Raw genomic sequence first — 16,210 nt, forward strand, 5'->3', positions numbered from 1 at the left:
GCACAGAAATGCTGAGCCTGATGATGATGAAGAAAAATAAGAAAGAAAACTGGACAGGACAGACCAAAGAACGAGGGCGAAGGGAAATTTTCTCCTTCAGTTTGTTCAGCCATGGGTAATAAAAGGGCTCTACAAAACTTTTTGTTTGGTGTTTCTCTTATCAACAGTTAAAAAGCATAATAAAAAAGGTTGGATACAACAAGAAAATTTGACAATTACCTTAATGAGAGTGTAACTCAAAAGAATCAACAATAGTCATTATTGGGTTCATGATAATGAGACTAAATTTTAGCAACATTTTGAGAAAAACTAACTAAGAATTCTCTCTTTTGTACATTGAATAAAAGTTTCACAAATAATCTGTAAGGATTGTAGAGTAACTTAGTTCAGATTTGACAAGCAATCAATTAAAAGTGTCATGTTGTAAGACCAAAAAATATTGAAAATGAAAAGTAAAATGCTAATTGTAAGCCAGTTGCAATACTTCTTGCAAATCAATCCTATTAATCTCCATCACGGTTTCTTTTTCCTGAGGATGCTATCCAGAAAGGCTGCTGGTCGTGTCACCTGTTTGCCATATCACACCTTTGCCATTTTTCCACTGCCCTACACCAGCAAAACTCATTGGAAAAAAACCCCCCAAAACACCAGAGCCACGCTGATAACTTGTGATGTAAGTTATCGCTACAAGAGAAGAGAAGAGAATTTTCTACACCGTCGCACAGTCACAGACTTTCTCCAAAGAACAACACACAGAAAGACAGAAAGAAAGGAGCAGGACATTGGAATACATCTTGAAGCCAAGTACATCCTTACTTTGGAGATGACAACATCCAGGAGAAAGATACCACTGAAAATAAAATAATGCCGTAACTACATTGAGTCATTGATGTCTGCAGGAACATTATCGGTTTCTTAGGTGGTGTGTTTCAGAACTATTGTTTTTGGAACTCTATTATGAAATAAAGCCTGCCGCTGGCACGCAGATCTGAGCTAGTTCAACCCGACGCTGCAGAGCTGCGACTGCAACGAGTGCAACATGATGGTGACCAAGCAGGTGAGCAGTGCTGTCTACATGCATCTAATAGCAACAACACCTAAAATGAAATAATTAGGCTTTCTTTTGGTTGAAAGGAAATATTGTCAAACATGTTGTATTTATTATCTTCCACTTATCTGGGGGAAGATTGTGAGGCAGCAGCCTAAGCAGAGAGACTCAGACTTCCCTCTCCCCAGACACTGGGACCACTCCTCATTACGAATCCCAAGGCAGTCTCAGGTCACCATAGAAACATAGTCCCTCCATTGTGTATTTAGGCATGGTTTAATTCCACTAAAGTTCAGGGTTTACAGATGATGCCATGGCAAAGGCTCACAAGACAGACGCTCACAACCGTACAGGAAAATGAAACAAAAGCCGAAAGCTTGATAAGCCAGACAAAATCTCCTTGTTGTCTGCACATTTTCTCAGTCATACCTGTTGACAGCCAGTGCTGCGGTTGGGGTTATTGCAAAATAAGATAAACGAACCGCCTTTGTTAACTGGTTAGCTTTGACAACAATGCTTTTGAAACTATGTTTTCTTCCTTGTCTTGTTTACAAAGTGCCAACATTCAAATGATCACATCTTCTTCATGTTTTATTTATATGTTTGATATTATTATCAAACAACTATAAGCTTATAATCCACAATTTCTCAGAATCTGTAAATAACTCCAAACCTTCCAGGTGCAGACTTGTTCCTGGTTCCGTTGTGTCACATTTCTAAATGACATGTATGACTATCTTAGCTTTCCCAGCAAACAATATGAAAAGGATGAGTAAATTCCTTTCCTTTCAGTACAGCTTAATCACTACAATTAAAAGTATTCTTTGAGCTTTATTGGGGTCAGTGAGGGGCAAAGAGGTTAACAAGTGAATACCAAAGTAGCTCATTCCTCATTCTTGCCCTTAGGCCTGTCTTGATCGCTGCACCTGATCCAGGGATTCCAAGCAGCCGTGCTTCTTCAGTACACTCACAAAACGTACAACTCACCTTCCACTTTGTGTTGCCAGGGTTTAGTATCCACAAACTAAAAATCGATTTACGTACTTATTTATATTGTGACGCTCTTAACTGCCTCGGCTTTGCCGCAATATGCCTCGAGTAGACGCTGATAATTTGTCCCATTAACATTAGCCTTGACCAGGTTCCTTGGGGAGAACAGTGTGTGTAGGATGATTCTTCTTATTCCACCAGTTTGCCGCCCACAGCCTCGCTCTTTAGTGTTTACCTGTATATTTTACTGTGCAGAAGGACCTAATTCATCAGCGAGTGCTCTCTGTAGGTCCATACTAATGTGCTGTTTGTGATTAATGACAGTTTGAGGTTAATTTTCCACACCTCCAAATGTGTCTCCTGTGTGTATGTTTCCATACACACACAGTTGCTATTGTTTTCCCGGAAAAGTTTTCCCACTACAAATCTATTAATGAATCACTTAATTTTCAGAGCTGTTTTGTACCTTATTAGCAGCTCCTTCAGTCTGTTTTACCCCTGAATTACTGTTTTAATCTAGTTCTGATGTGAAGGGATATAAGGACCTTCGTTTCTCTGCAGTATTTAAATTTAAATCAGTGATCCAGCTTGACTAGGATTATATTTAGAACCTTTTCTTGTGAAGGTAAAACATTCTGGTTTTTACAGGGGCTGTATCAGAGCCCCCTCATGATTTTTTAGAATATTTTTCTTCTTCTACATTGGGAGACATTTAGAAAGGAGTTAATGTGATATCTTACCTGACCTTACCTCTAATTACTGATCTGCTCATAACTCTTCATCACATTCTTTCAATCTCATCCTTTCTCACTCTAAGCCGTTCATCTCTTCATCCTTATCACTCATCCCTTCCTCCTTCATCCGTACCTCATTCATCCTCCCGACCTTCTCATTCATTTGTCCCGTTTGTTTTCGCCTCTCCAAGGTTACCAGTTAACTGAAAATGCTACTTTGTTATTTGCATTTGCAGCTCATTATCATGAAATAATCCAAATTGGGACCAAGGGAATGAGCAAAATAAATCCATAATCTCAATATTATATTAAGTAACCCTAGAGACGCGTTGCATGTTAGCTTTCCCAGTTGTGCAGATAAAGAAAGCCGACCATTATTAGTTTTTTTTTTTTCCTGCCAGTTCCAGCTTTACTGAGTTGTAGTGGCACAACAGCATATTAATTTAAGATGTGCTTAGGAGGAATATTGCACACAGCATATAAAATCTGCTTTTTACTGATTGTTGGGAGCTGATTACACAGGGACTCTAAAGGGTTAAGCTGTATAACTGCATTATGAGGCTTTTAACTACTGCTCAGTCTCTTTTTTTCTCTCTCTTCCTCTTTTCCCGTAGTTAAATGCCATTCCTGGATTTTTCTTTGACAGCATGAGTTTTACATTTTGCCTTTAAATTTCCTTTGGTCAACTAGTGTATGCTCAGTTTGGAGATGTCAGCGCTCCTCACCAGCTAAAAGTCCTATTCCACCAGGATTCAAGATAAAAGGACTCTACATATAAAAGGTCTGGTGCAGACTTACAGAAATCATGGATTGTTCCTTTTAAGCAGCACAGCATGACCCTTGTAATTGAAGCCAGAGTAGCGATCAGATACAACACATAACACAGCTGCAGTAGCAAAGGCGTTAAGGAGCTTTAAGAGTCGGCAGCCCAATTTGGTTTGAGATGATGCTGTTCTGCTATATCATCAAAAGAACTTCTACGAGTTCCTCAAAGACTAATCACTGCAGAGCCCATCGACAATTTGTCTGATTTGTCATTGCAAAATTATTGCTCTGTCGAGTATGAACCAGAGCCTTAATAAGACAATCTAGTGATTGTTTTTGGCAAAATGACCTCCAGGTTGAAATGCTCTTTCACTGTTCAGACATGAGTAGGTCTATAATCACCCAAACGGTGACCTAAAAAGCAAACATCCCTCTAAAGCTGCGCAATTTCCACTAGATTACCTCTGAAACCTCCAACACATAAAGGCTTTGTTCATTCTTGATCTATTCTGGATTTGCGATTAAAGACAGCCTCACCAGTGTTGAGCTGGTGAGGCTGCTCAACAAAGCATGGAGATGTACTGCTGTCTGACAGGGATAAACGTATGTGTGAATTAAAGATAGTTTAAACTCGCATGACCTCAGCGTAGATCACTTTTCCAAGAAAGGAAAAGCAGATGAATACCATTATGTGTGCTTCTATAATGTCAGTTTAGAAAAGTTCACTATGGAATGCCATCTGATCTTCCACACTCCAGTGGTACAGTGTTAAAAGTTTGTGGGGCATTTTATTGTGGCCTGGTGCCAAAGAACCATGCTGAGTGCATCTGTCTCGGAGTTGATCAAAGGGAGTGACGGACAGAAAGAGGCATGTAGGCATCTCACTCACTTATTTTCACAGACAATGGGAAGATATTTGAGAAATTCAACATCATGAATGATTTGATTTTCCCTCTAAGAAGACTGCTAAAACTAACCAAAAGAAAATAGAGCGGTCTCGTGGTTGTCTCGGTAACAGTTGCCACTGCTTTGTTGTCTTTCCAGACGTTTTCCCCCCCAAAATGATTCCCTCCCTCCTTCCTCCCCTGTTATAATGCACCCCTGGGTTGTGCTGAGGATTCAGTATGCTTGATGTTTTCATGTGTCCCCTGCCAAATGCTTCCTCTCCACTGAGCATGCTAACGACCACCCCAGATGGACTACATCACTTCCTCTGAAAGCTGCCTGTGAATGCTCACACTGAGACAGAAAGACAGGGAGACGGACAGAAGACAGACAAATAGAGGAAGAGGAATGTCTCGCAATAGAAGGGAGACAAATGATGAAGGCTCGGTCACGTAATGGTTCCCATCTTACACCAGGACTCGGAAAGCTTTTGATGCACATTGACATGCAGGAGGTGGCCTCATGCAAAAGAGCATTTCCACCGAATTACACTGATATTCACACATGGCTGCCAAACGCAACAGTCACCACTGGAAACGGATCAAAACTGATAGCAGACAATACGGGAGTTTGTCCATTCTCATGGAGTCTCTCTAGGTCTTTGTTTGGCTACCCTGGTTTCCCTCAGTAGGAATAAAACATTTATCCACAACACTGAAAGTCTCTGAATATTAAAAGGAAAAAAACAACTTCCAGAAACGCTTCTCGACATTTTCATTAAGATAAGACATTTGGCATGCTATGACCGACGTTGCAGGCCAGCCATCCATTCGGAAACCTCCACTTGTTAACTAGCTGCTTTCAGCTTGTTTTTTCTGGCGCTCTTTGCAACTTGCGCTAAGAAAGCCAAACTTGCAGTGAAGTGTTTTGTTAAGTAATCTTATGTGGTGAGCTGTGTTGTCATTGTAACAGGTTTTCAGCTTAGCTACATTTTGGCCTCTTTTTATAAAGATACACATTGCACCATCAGATCATCAAATCAGTTTTATTATCATTGCATTGACATTTTCAGTTACTAATGAGAAAATGTTGTCTAAATTAACATGGAATCTAAATTTACTGGTTGTGCAACTCTTATGCCAACAAATGCCAGAAAGCATTTATGATAACTGGCACTGAGTCTTTTGCATCGTTACGGAGAAATTTTGGCCCCGTTTTATTTGTTTTAATACAGTCAAGCTGGAAGGATAAAAAAAAAAAATGGATCGCCTGTTTAAAGTCAAGGTACTGCTTCTCAGTTGAATTTAAGTTCAGACCTTAACTAGGCTGCTCCAAAGCCTACAGTAGGATTTTTTTTTTTTTTAAACAATCAGAGTTGTGCGTGCAGGTGTGATAGATCTTTGTGCATCTGCATAATCTCAGAGTAATTCAAAGTTGAGCATTCTCCTTCAAAATTTTATGATGGAGAGCAGAATACATGGTTCCATCAATTACAACAACCCATCCAGGTCCTGCAGTGTCTAGACCAGGCCACACTGCTTTCAATGCGTTTGACTGTTGGGGAAATGTTTTTTTTTTTTAAATGTGGTGTCTATTTTTTATCAAATTGGAGATGCCGTTTGGGTAGTAATGGTTCTGGCCTTGTAACTTCTATGGATGCCAGTTTTCCACAATCATATTCTTATCCTTAAATTATGAAAGCTGACATAAATTAAGTGAAATGAGGCCTGCAGTAAATGTTGCTTTGAGTTACTTTTGGATGAGAGCTTGATACGTTCCTGGAGTTTTGTTTGATTATCTCTTGAACCTGCTTCATCTTTTCTCTGTGCTCGTTGTGGTTTCCTGGAATCCCAGAGCCTTGGGGATTGTTTGCAACCATAGATGTCAGTGACTTTGTTCTCCCTATGTTCTTGAATTTCTTTAGGTGATGGGTCACTTTTGACAATTTGTAGCTGACTTTATGTTGGTAGAGAGGTTATATTAATGTCATGAAGTGCGGTGTGAAGTGGTGAGGCAGATGTTGTGGAACCAGGTTGCAGTAAATGAGGATGGTTTAATAATGAAAAGCCAGTACAAAACAGTCCAAAATCCAAGGCAGCACTGCTGAGCGGAAACCAGGGCTCAACGCAGGTAGCAACAGGGTAAACGAATGGACAAAACAATGGACGGAGCAACATCAGACGAGGACCCCACGAGGAACGAAGGACACAGGTGGAGTTAAATACACAGAGGGTAATAAAGGAAACGAGACACACCTGGGAAACCATCAAGGGGAGACAATACAACACGGAGACTCAGAGACACAGAAACTCAAAATAAATACACAGAAAAACACTGAACATGACAATTAAAGCAATTCTCTCATCTTGAAAACAAGTCTGGTGGTAGAAGGTCTTGTTGTGGAAAGCAAAACAGATCTGAAAAAAAAAAAAATCACAGTTTCTGATATCAAAAATTGAAAGCATTTAAGGGTGTGTGACAACAAAGTAAAAAAACAAAACACAGCAATGTATGAAGAGCGCTCTCCTTTAATGTAACAGTGTAATTATTCACTGGAGTCTCTCTCCCCACTAAAATAAACAAAAAAAACCTCACATTAAAACTCTGACACCTTTTAACGCCTGGTTTTTGTCTGCAGTGAAAAATGGAACATTAATTCTGTCAAGCATTTAAAGTCTGTCATCTGGGGGTTTTCTCAGCTCCAACTCCATTTGGCAGGAATGCAAACTTGTTAGCCAAGCAGACATGCTAATTTTTGGTCAGAGGGTTCCAAGAAAAGATTCAAATGACTTTTTGAATGCTATTGTACTGTAGCTATACTTAGCTATGTAGCGTTTGCTCAAACTCACATCCTTTAAGTCCTGCTATGTTAGAAACATTAATGTCTGTGTTTATTACAGCATATCTCAGTTTCTTTAAGATGGAATAAACTAAATTTCCAATAAATGTGCTGAAGCAAATAATCTGGGTTGACCATTGCCACCAAAGGGGATTGGTTCCATTGGTTGTGCTAAAGTAATTATCCTAACATGTAGAAATGTACAAGAAAAAAAAGAGAACATTTCATCAGCTCTAAATATAGTTGGATGGGGGAAAAACATTCCCCATAAAAAAGAGGAACTACACCCTCTAAAACATGCACAAACTTAAATTCACAGTTGCATTAAGTATGATAGATGTGTTATACCTACCATACATAATTATTAGAATAAATTCGGTAGAATAAATTGTACTAAATGGTAAATGACCAATCTGGTAAAAAAAAAACAACAAAAAAAAACAGTTCTGTGCTATTTGCTTCATAGAAAGGTTCTGGACTCTTTGTTTTTGAGAAATGACTGCTTCCTGGAGGAGTGGACCTTGCTGAAGTTTGAAACTTTACCCAATCTCTAACGTTTACCCATGATGCATGTAATGTGCCAGTTTAACGTCTAGTCAAACGAGACTGCTGTTAATGAGTGACCACTGAGGACTGATTGGCTTTGTTCACTTCCTCCATTGCCACTGCTGAAACTACAATTACACAACTTTTCCTTCTGGTCGCTCATGAACCTGGTAGGATTTCTACTGGAGGAATCCAACTAAAGGGGAGAAAGCCCAGACTGTGCTGTGAAGTGAGATTTGAATCTAGCGGAAGTGCATAGGATGGCATTACAATCCTTCATCCATTCATACATTGGTGGTGGTCAGTGACAGACTGACATAACTGAAGCTGCCATTCACTATGGAGGCCGTGTGACCGCCACCAGCGGATAAAGCATCTTACCCAAGGACACAACAACAAATTGACTAAGACAGATGGCGCGGGCAACCGGCAACCAAGTTACAGGACGGACCCCCTGCCTGACCTGAGCCACTGCCGCCCCACAGCAAAACTGTGAGACACCTGTTTGGTGAGTTTTGGCTTACACTGTGGACATGACTGAGAGGTGGAGGAAGTTTAGGAGGTTATTTTTTAAAAGGAAAATCCTTCTATAATGACTTTAGAGAAGTCAGAATAGGATGCTAAGAATCCTGGGGTGTTTGGGATTAAGCACTCAAAACATCACCAATAAGTTTCAGCACTACCGACGCCCTTCTCTTTAGAATCACAGGCAGCGCCTATGTCACTAACTGTGGGCCTTAAGTTGATGTACTATATTTATATTTCATTAAAGTGCTGAACCAACTGGAAATGGAATACAAATTGCTGCAAAAAGTTTCTACTCCTGCCATGCACATCCTGCACATTGTTCTGCAGAGCAAAGTTTCTGTTCAGAATATGCATGCATGCTGGATTGCAAGAAAGAGACTAGAGACTGAACAGGCTCTATTCATTATTATCGTTCTTATTTAATTATTTTATATCTTAAAAAAATAAAGCAGAAGAAAGCCGCAGCTTTGGGAGAATGGTTTCAAACATCTGAATGTTAGAGCCCGTTCCCCAGAATAGTCATGACAGTTGTTTCTTTTGTTAGTAATAATGTTTTTTCAACAGACGAATTATGGTCTAAACTGGGTAGTTTTATAACCCATTAGAACCTGACAACTTGCACACATAAAAAGGCACTACTCTCTCTACAGTGTCGCAGAAAGCTGACAGGACAGGACATTAACCATCCATAAACTATCGTCACCTCACTCCCACTGTTCCACAGTCACAAACTCCCTCAGGAAACTGGAAGAGTGTCCTTGCTTTTGGGCCTTCAGCGTTACTTTTCTGTCTGATCTTTGTATCAGAATGCAGCTAGACAGAGTCTGAGCTAGGCCAAGTCCCTGTTCCTCACTCCTTTCTCAGGAACTATCTAAACGGATGTAATCACAAAAGCAACTCCTTCCTCCTAACTCTCCCACTATCTCCCATCTGCATGTCTCTTTTCTAGTGTGGGAAAACCCTCCATCTTTCACTCTAAACTAATCTGTATTTGTCTCCAGTTATATGGGCTGTTTCTGTGCAGCAAATTGAGGTGTTTTAAATTGGTGCTACATCATTTCTTTTTTGGATCAAAACATATTTATGTGTGTGTGCGTTTTCCTCTAGTGGTTCTACCAGAAGGTCAGACGGATATGTGGTTTCATGTTTAGTTTGGATCTAGTCTGACAGTGATTTGTTCAGCTTCTGCTATATCTCACATTGCTGTAATAAAATGAGATGTGAGCCACAAGGTCACGTTGTTACCCAGTCTGTCTGTGCTCTGCCCTCTTTCCAACCAGCACATTTCTGGCTCTCAATTTTTTCTTAAAGATTTCAAACCTATGTTTTCATACATTTATGTTCCTGCATTTTTCTCTCTTTGTCCCGTCCTTGTTCATATGTTTGCCCATCGATGCTTACATGTGGTGGACTGAGGTTGATGTGAAACCCAGTGTTTGGCAGTGGGAGCAGTTGTGGCAGCTGCTCTGTTTATTCAAGTCTCTGATTCAGTTGTTGTGCAAAGCATGCACAGCAGTTGTGCATGCTTTGCACACGGTCACACTTTTGTTTTCTTTCAAATACACACCAAGAAATGAGGTGGTGACTGGAGGTGGCCAATGTTCACGCCTGAACACACACCATATCTATCCTGCCAGGTTGCAGAAGCTAAATCTTTGGACAGGATACCGTTGATAAGTGATGACAAGTCCAATTTTACCATGAGGTGATTAGAAATAAAGTCTTGGAGAAAAAAGTGTAAAAGGGTACTAAAATGGAAGTGAAGTTTTCTAAGATTTACTGAGGAACTGGGTCTGCACAGAGGTAACAGCTAATAGCATTGTTGCCTTGCAGCAAGGAGGTCCTAATTTGGATCCTGATTAATATAAAAAAAACTCCTTTATATGCTTAAGCCTATCAGCTGATAAAATTTTTACTCAAATGATTCATTAATTTCCTCTATGCTGTGTTTTGGGGCTAAACATAACTCTACATCACTCAGCAAGTAAAGTTAGATGTGACAGAATGCATTAAGCTGCAACTTCATTCCTCTCTGTGTCTCTGCTGCACTCCCTCCCCTGCATCATCAGTACCAACTTTAACTATGTGCAGTTTAAATGGTTGAAACATATAGCTTCATTTTATATTAGAGTAAAGAGGAAGACATAATTACCAAGGTTACAGAGAAAGAAGTAGCACTTATTGTTTGCAAATATTGAAAAATAAATGCAAGAATCATGTACATGGAAGAGAAATGGACGACTTTTACTCTTTTTATATATTTAAAAAAAAAACAATCATTTCCATCTCATCTATTCAAGGTATTTTAGGTAAACTGGTCGAACTGCATCTGTGGCCAATGATTAATTTATCCAAAACACTAAGAAATACCTTTGTCACCCACCATGAAGTCTACAGAAAAGTTGATAATAAATAATGAGCCTCCACAGGTTCTGGGAACCCTCCCACTAAAAACAAGAAGCCAACAGGAGCAGACATTTAGGACAATCTGTCGAGCTTTAATATATACTAAACAAATAAAGTGAAAATACAGCCTCACAAATATATTCCAAGACAAATCGCAAGAAGAGCTTGACATTACCATCAGTGGAGCCACACATTTATTTGAATTACAAAACAAAGCGGGAATATATAGGCTCTATAAAACCAACGGTTTCAGATGGATTTTCACTGAGGGCGATTCCAGTGGTTTTTATGGTGTAAGAAGAGGTTGAAGGGTTATGGCTCAATAGGCCTCATATGTTCAAGGACACTCTTGGAGATAAATAGGCCAGTACTGTACCTGAAAAGGAACTGAGAAATTAAAGTATTTTCTCCATTGTAAAACTAAGACTTGTTTGTGCTGGAACGTATGTTGATTTGTCACACAACACTATGGTTTTTTTTTTTGGTCATCCTTAATAATTTGGTGACTATCTCAGGATGTAAGTTCAATTCTCAACACACAGCATGTGAGTGCCTCTAATAGGTTGTAAAAATATTAGCTGAGTTAACAAAGTGGATCAGAATGCTGTCCTGCTACTGCTCCAAGCACTCAGCATGAAGAGGTAAGTGAATCTTCATCACTCCAGACTTAATATCTGAATAGCCTATCACGAGACTGAGCATAGTCTGGTTTATACTCACTTATGTTACATTTCCAAAACATCCAGACTGGCCTGGACAACAAATTATCTGAAACATAGTTTTTGTTAAGCTCTTTGTCTTTGTACATCATTGTAATGTATTGCAGATATGCGATAATATAAAAAGGCTTAGTGAAGGTTGTACCAAGGTTCTAATAACAGATTGTTAGAAGGAAGCATGAGGCCCAATAATTGGCTTTATCTTGAATCTGACTTTTTCTGGTGCAAAGACACGTATTTAAAGTTTTTTTTATGTTTTTAATTGCGGAAAACCATTAGCCATGCTGTAACTCAGCAGCAAGGCAAATGGACATTCTGGCACAGGACTGATTAGGGTATAAATATTGCCTAAGTGTAATGATCATACAAATGCACTTAGCTAAGCACAACCATGACAATATATTTATTATGGACGGGTGGCACAAAATCTTTTGACTTTCGGCACAGTCTTTAACAGTCCATATCAACTCTTTCGCCTAATTTGTACTTCGTAAGTCTTTCCAAACATTTAGAGTCCACCTACAAGTTAAACATGCACAAAGAACTGAATAAATATTAGAGTTAATGGAGCTTTCACGACAGATTGTAAAACATCATCTATAATTGACCTGGCCCACAACCCATAGAAACACAGTAACATCATAACTGTGCATCATAACTCAGTTATCATTTGTGTTCTCTGAGCATGTGAGTCCTCAGTGCTTGTACTCTGTCACTGCTAAGAGGAAACATACTGCAGCTTATCTACATCTTCAACATGAAAAATCATAACAGAGGCAGAATTTGGTCAAACACAGGCGGAACTAACAGCATTACCTCCTGGAGTTGCCATACATTCGTTGCTTTACCGGAGCCATTGTTAACATCATTAGTTCAACTTGATTCTTTCCGCTGTAACCAGTCAAAATATCTGCAGTGACAAAGGCTGGTTGAAGTAATTTCATCTGAGACGTGAAGTCACGGCGCCAGCCTGACTTCCTTCTAAGTTTGGCATAAATCCGAATCGTATGCAGCCAGAGTAAGAATTGAACAGGACGCAGTCTTCAAAGACACAAAGCTTATTTAGTTGCAAAAAGAAATACCATGATGTTATGCTAGCTCATATTTTTTTATGAGAGCCTTTCTACATAGTTCTAATCTGACCTCCATAAAAAATAGTTTGTGATCTGCCACGAATAAAGAAAACCCTTATTGTTCTTAGCTGCGCTATGGTAAACATCACTGTATATAAACAATGCCTGCCAGCCTTGTTCAGTCTTTTGTAACCATTTCTTCAAGCACTTTATAGAGATAATTTAATGTCTTAAATTAGGGTTTTAAGATGACATGATGAGCAGTAAGAGTCTTACAACCAAATCCTACACACCAGGAAGATGCAGATTTTTTTTTTACATAGGAAAGAAAAATATGCTGGAGTAGTGCAGCTAGCATAATAGTAAAAACATAGATTTGGGTTTTTGTTGTTGTTGTTTTGAAAGACTTAATTATGAAGGCCAACAGCTGCTGAACAGGCTCTCCGGAAGGCAGCCTGAGTTCTGATGTTTCAGCAGCTGAAAAATCTAAAATGCTCCAACCACAAAACACAAGTAGAAGCTAAAAAAAGCCACAAGAGAAAAAGAGAGCATACAGTACCCTACAGTTAAAAGGTGTGACAATAGATGATGAAAGACATATACATTATTTTGTTTTAGAAGGTAATCACCATAATTACTAGCCTCCAGCTGCTCATATATAAGGCAGAGCAACAAACCTCAGCAGCCAGGAATCTTAGGATAGACTAAAGACCTACAGTTGTACCTGAAGTTGGCTCCACCTCTTATTAAAATGTACTGCTTCATAACATAAAGTACCTAGTCTCTCATGCATGTTAAAGGGTCCCTAACCTCAGGGATCCACTCATCTCCTGTCTCAAAAGTTACCTTCCAATGCCTGGACTGTGATCACACCTGTTTCTAATTGACTGATAAGGAGGAGTAATGTTTTGCACCTGTGCCACTTGCACATACTCTGCCCTCCAGCCAAACAGAAATTGACGCTTGCAGAACCCAGCCTGTTAGGGCTGACCATGTTAAAGGACATCAGACATTAAAAAAAGCGGAGCCCTTCAGGGGAGAATTTTTGTTGAACGGCAACCCGAGCAGAACAGCTTGGATTTATTCCGCCAGCAAAAAAGGTACTGGAGATGGGACAGATAAGTGTTTTGTCAGATGGATGTGGCTGAAAACAGAAAACTCAGCTGATCTTGTATTTCACGGCCTAGAGTTCACCATTTTTTTTTCTCTCCATTCTCTGTGGGGCGTATATTCTTCAGCAGTCTGTGAATCATTTCAGAGACGTGGATACGTGTGCATGTCTAAAGCAAACCCCCAACCAAGACCAACACAAATGCAGTCGTCACAACGACCATCACAGGGGATTAACAAGTTTCTGACAGGACTCTCTGTGGGATTTTCTGCTGTGAGGCACTCTCAGCAAACACTTCATCATCACACCCCCAAAAGAACATCACCCACCCAGATTGAAAAGGTACACATTGCTCATTATTTGAGGCAGGAAAAATTATCTGACCATTTTCCTCTTCCTGACTCATCCCCCATCTCTCCCCTCAGGACAGGTTCAGGGTGAGGGCAAGGCAAAGAGGGGAGCGATGGAAGATGTGAAGTATGGAAGGAGGTGCAGCAACCGCTGTCCACTAATGAGGTGCCATGCTCCTGCTATAAACCACTGTGGACAGATATAGCCAGAGGACAGCTGCACAGTGAGCGTTGTTGGATGAGTTGCTGGGTGAATTTGTGTGTTAGAAAAATCAGGCTCTCCATTAAAGGCAATGGCTAAGTTGTACATTGTTAAAGGGATAGCTGGAATTTGTGAAAGTAAGGCCTCATGGAGACGAACAGTTGGTATCTTAACTGCAGAGGAGAGCAGGACCAAAAGAAACTGTATTATGAACTTTTACTTTTACTTTTTATGATGCTCCTATTAAAGGCCATGGGGAAATTTAAGACTACCCTTGCTCCTTCCACAGGACCTAAGGTAAGAGAGTAGCCAGCAGGGTCATCATTAATTTATCAGTAATTATTAGCATCTTGTCTGGAACACACAGGAATGTGTCTGCTCAGAGTTATTGTGAGTTAATCCTGCGGCAGACCCAGAATTCAGTGGGTAGTATAATACAGTCCTTACGTGTAAGCACACTTTGGGACCCTTCAGGATGAGCTGGAGAATAATTCTGACTGGACCTGTTGCACCTTTGAACACAATAAAAAGACGGCTTGCTTGGTGCAATTGCTAAGAGATGGCATATTTCCTTTTAAAGGAAAATGGCAGCAAGGTCTAGGTTTACAAAGTTGGATCTATCTCTGCATAAAGACTCATGGAACAATGTCCTTTGGGCAGATGACAGTAATAATGCAAACTGTTGAAAACCAAGCACACCAATTTCATAAACGCATCATTTCTTCTCTAGAGCATGGAGATGAGGGAGTGATGGATTGCGCAGGTCCCTTTTTAGTCAATGAACTGAATATAAACTTCTCTCAAACAAAGCATTTCAGAACATATTGTATAAGGCAGATGGGTTTCCAACAGGACAATGATACCAAGCATAGCAGGAGATCTTCAACAGGAGATCAAAATGTGATGCTGTGCAGAAAGAATTCCTCAATTAAATGAAGCAATGTGGTAAAAACGTTGTCCTCAAAACTGTACGCAGAAAATAAAATGTGCATAAACAATGTGTGTTTTAAAAATTATCCTGATCTCTTCAATAGTAAAAGGTTTATTAACTGACCTAAATAACAGACTGGTTTCTTTCCACCTTGTTGTGTTTTGAGGCTGATTGAGAAGTGCTTAATGTCAGCTTTGGAGGTTTTTACCATCATCCTTCAGCAAAGCGATCCACAGCTGTTCCTTCACTGTTGAATTTTTGAGCAGTTGCCATTTTTGATTCCTGTTCATTTCTGGATTTCTCAGACTCTTAGAGTCACAAGTTAGAGAACGTTAAAAAAATAACTGAGGCTGTCAGCACTTCATATCTGCAGCAAAGAATCCTGACAGATGTAGGAGAGATTACATTGTCCTCCAATAAAAGCAGAGTCTGCTTCGCACACAACAGACACATATGGCACCCACAATCCACAGCAGAAAAATTGGAAATGCAGAAACCATCTGGTTTGTGTCTGTTAATGTCTATTTGTCCTTATTTTTTTCCTGCTTTAGAATATCCGGTTTGACTTGTCAGATCCAGTGAAGAGATTTCCCAAAGTTTCAGTTAGATTCCACTGCACCATACCGGTTGAGCTGGTATTTTATAGCAATATACATTGTTTTTCTCTTTGGTAATTTTGGTATTTTTGCATATTTGTAATGAAAACACTTCGATAAATATATTATACGGAAGATAGGATAATGATTCCTACCTTGACAATTAAGTCAAACAAGAAATAGTTCACCAAACACAGATCCAAACCTTCAATGCCTGCATTTCATTCCCTGACTGGAATCCTGCAGAAAACTTGAAGAGAAAAGTTCAACAGAGAGACTGGAAGATCTGTTGGGATCCATCAAAGATCCCTCTGTAGGCTTCAGCCTCGAGAAATGTTGCTCTCATGTCAAGAAAATGAGGTTGGTCGAAGAGTTGATAGCAGATGTACCAAAAGAATGTTTGACATGTAGATTTTTGTAAGTTATCCATTGATTTGAACTTATTTTAACGCTTTTAACACTTCTTTACCAGTGGTGCCAGGAAACG

General features: G+C 39.7%; 1 long non-coding RNA gene across 4 annotated transcripts; it reads left to right on the plus strand.

Annotated features, from left to right (window-relative positions):
- The first annotated feature begins 13,368 nt into the window (after positions 1 to 13,368).
- On the plus strand, positions 13,369 to 15,212 carry LOC122832207. 4 transcript variants are annotated; one of them, XR_006370812.1, is made up of 3 exons: positions 13,460 to 13,633; positions 13,772 to 13,986; positions 14,070 to 15,212. It is a non-coding gene; the product is annotated as an uncharacterized LOC122832207 (long non-coding RNA). The 4 variants fall into 4 exon arrangements; XR_006370811.1 differs by having other exon boundaries at positions 13,461 to 13,633; positions 13,775 to 13,986; XR_006370813.1 differs by having other exon boundaries at positions 13,461 to 13,633; positions 13,792 to 13,986.
- Positions 15,213 to 16,210: the final 998 nt, after the last annotated feature.

Source organism: Gambusia affinis, linkage group LG06 (genome assembly GCF_019740435.1).
Source record: "Gambusia affinis linkage group LG06, SWU_Gaff_1.0, whole genome shotgun sequence".
Classification (NCBI taxonomy): domain Eukaryota; kingdom Metazoa; phylum Chordata; class Actinopteri; order Cyprinodontiformes; family Poeciliidae; genus Gambusia; species Gambusia affinis.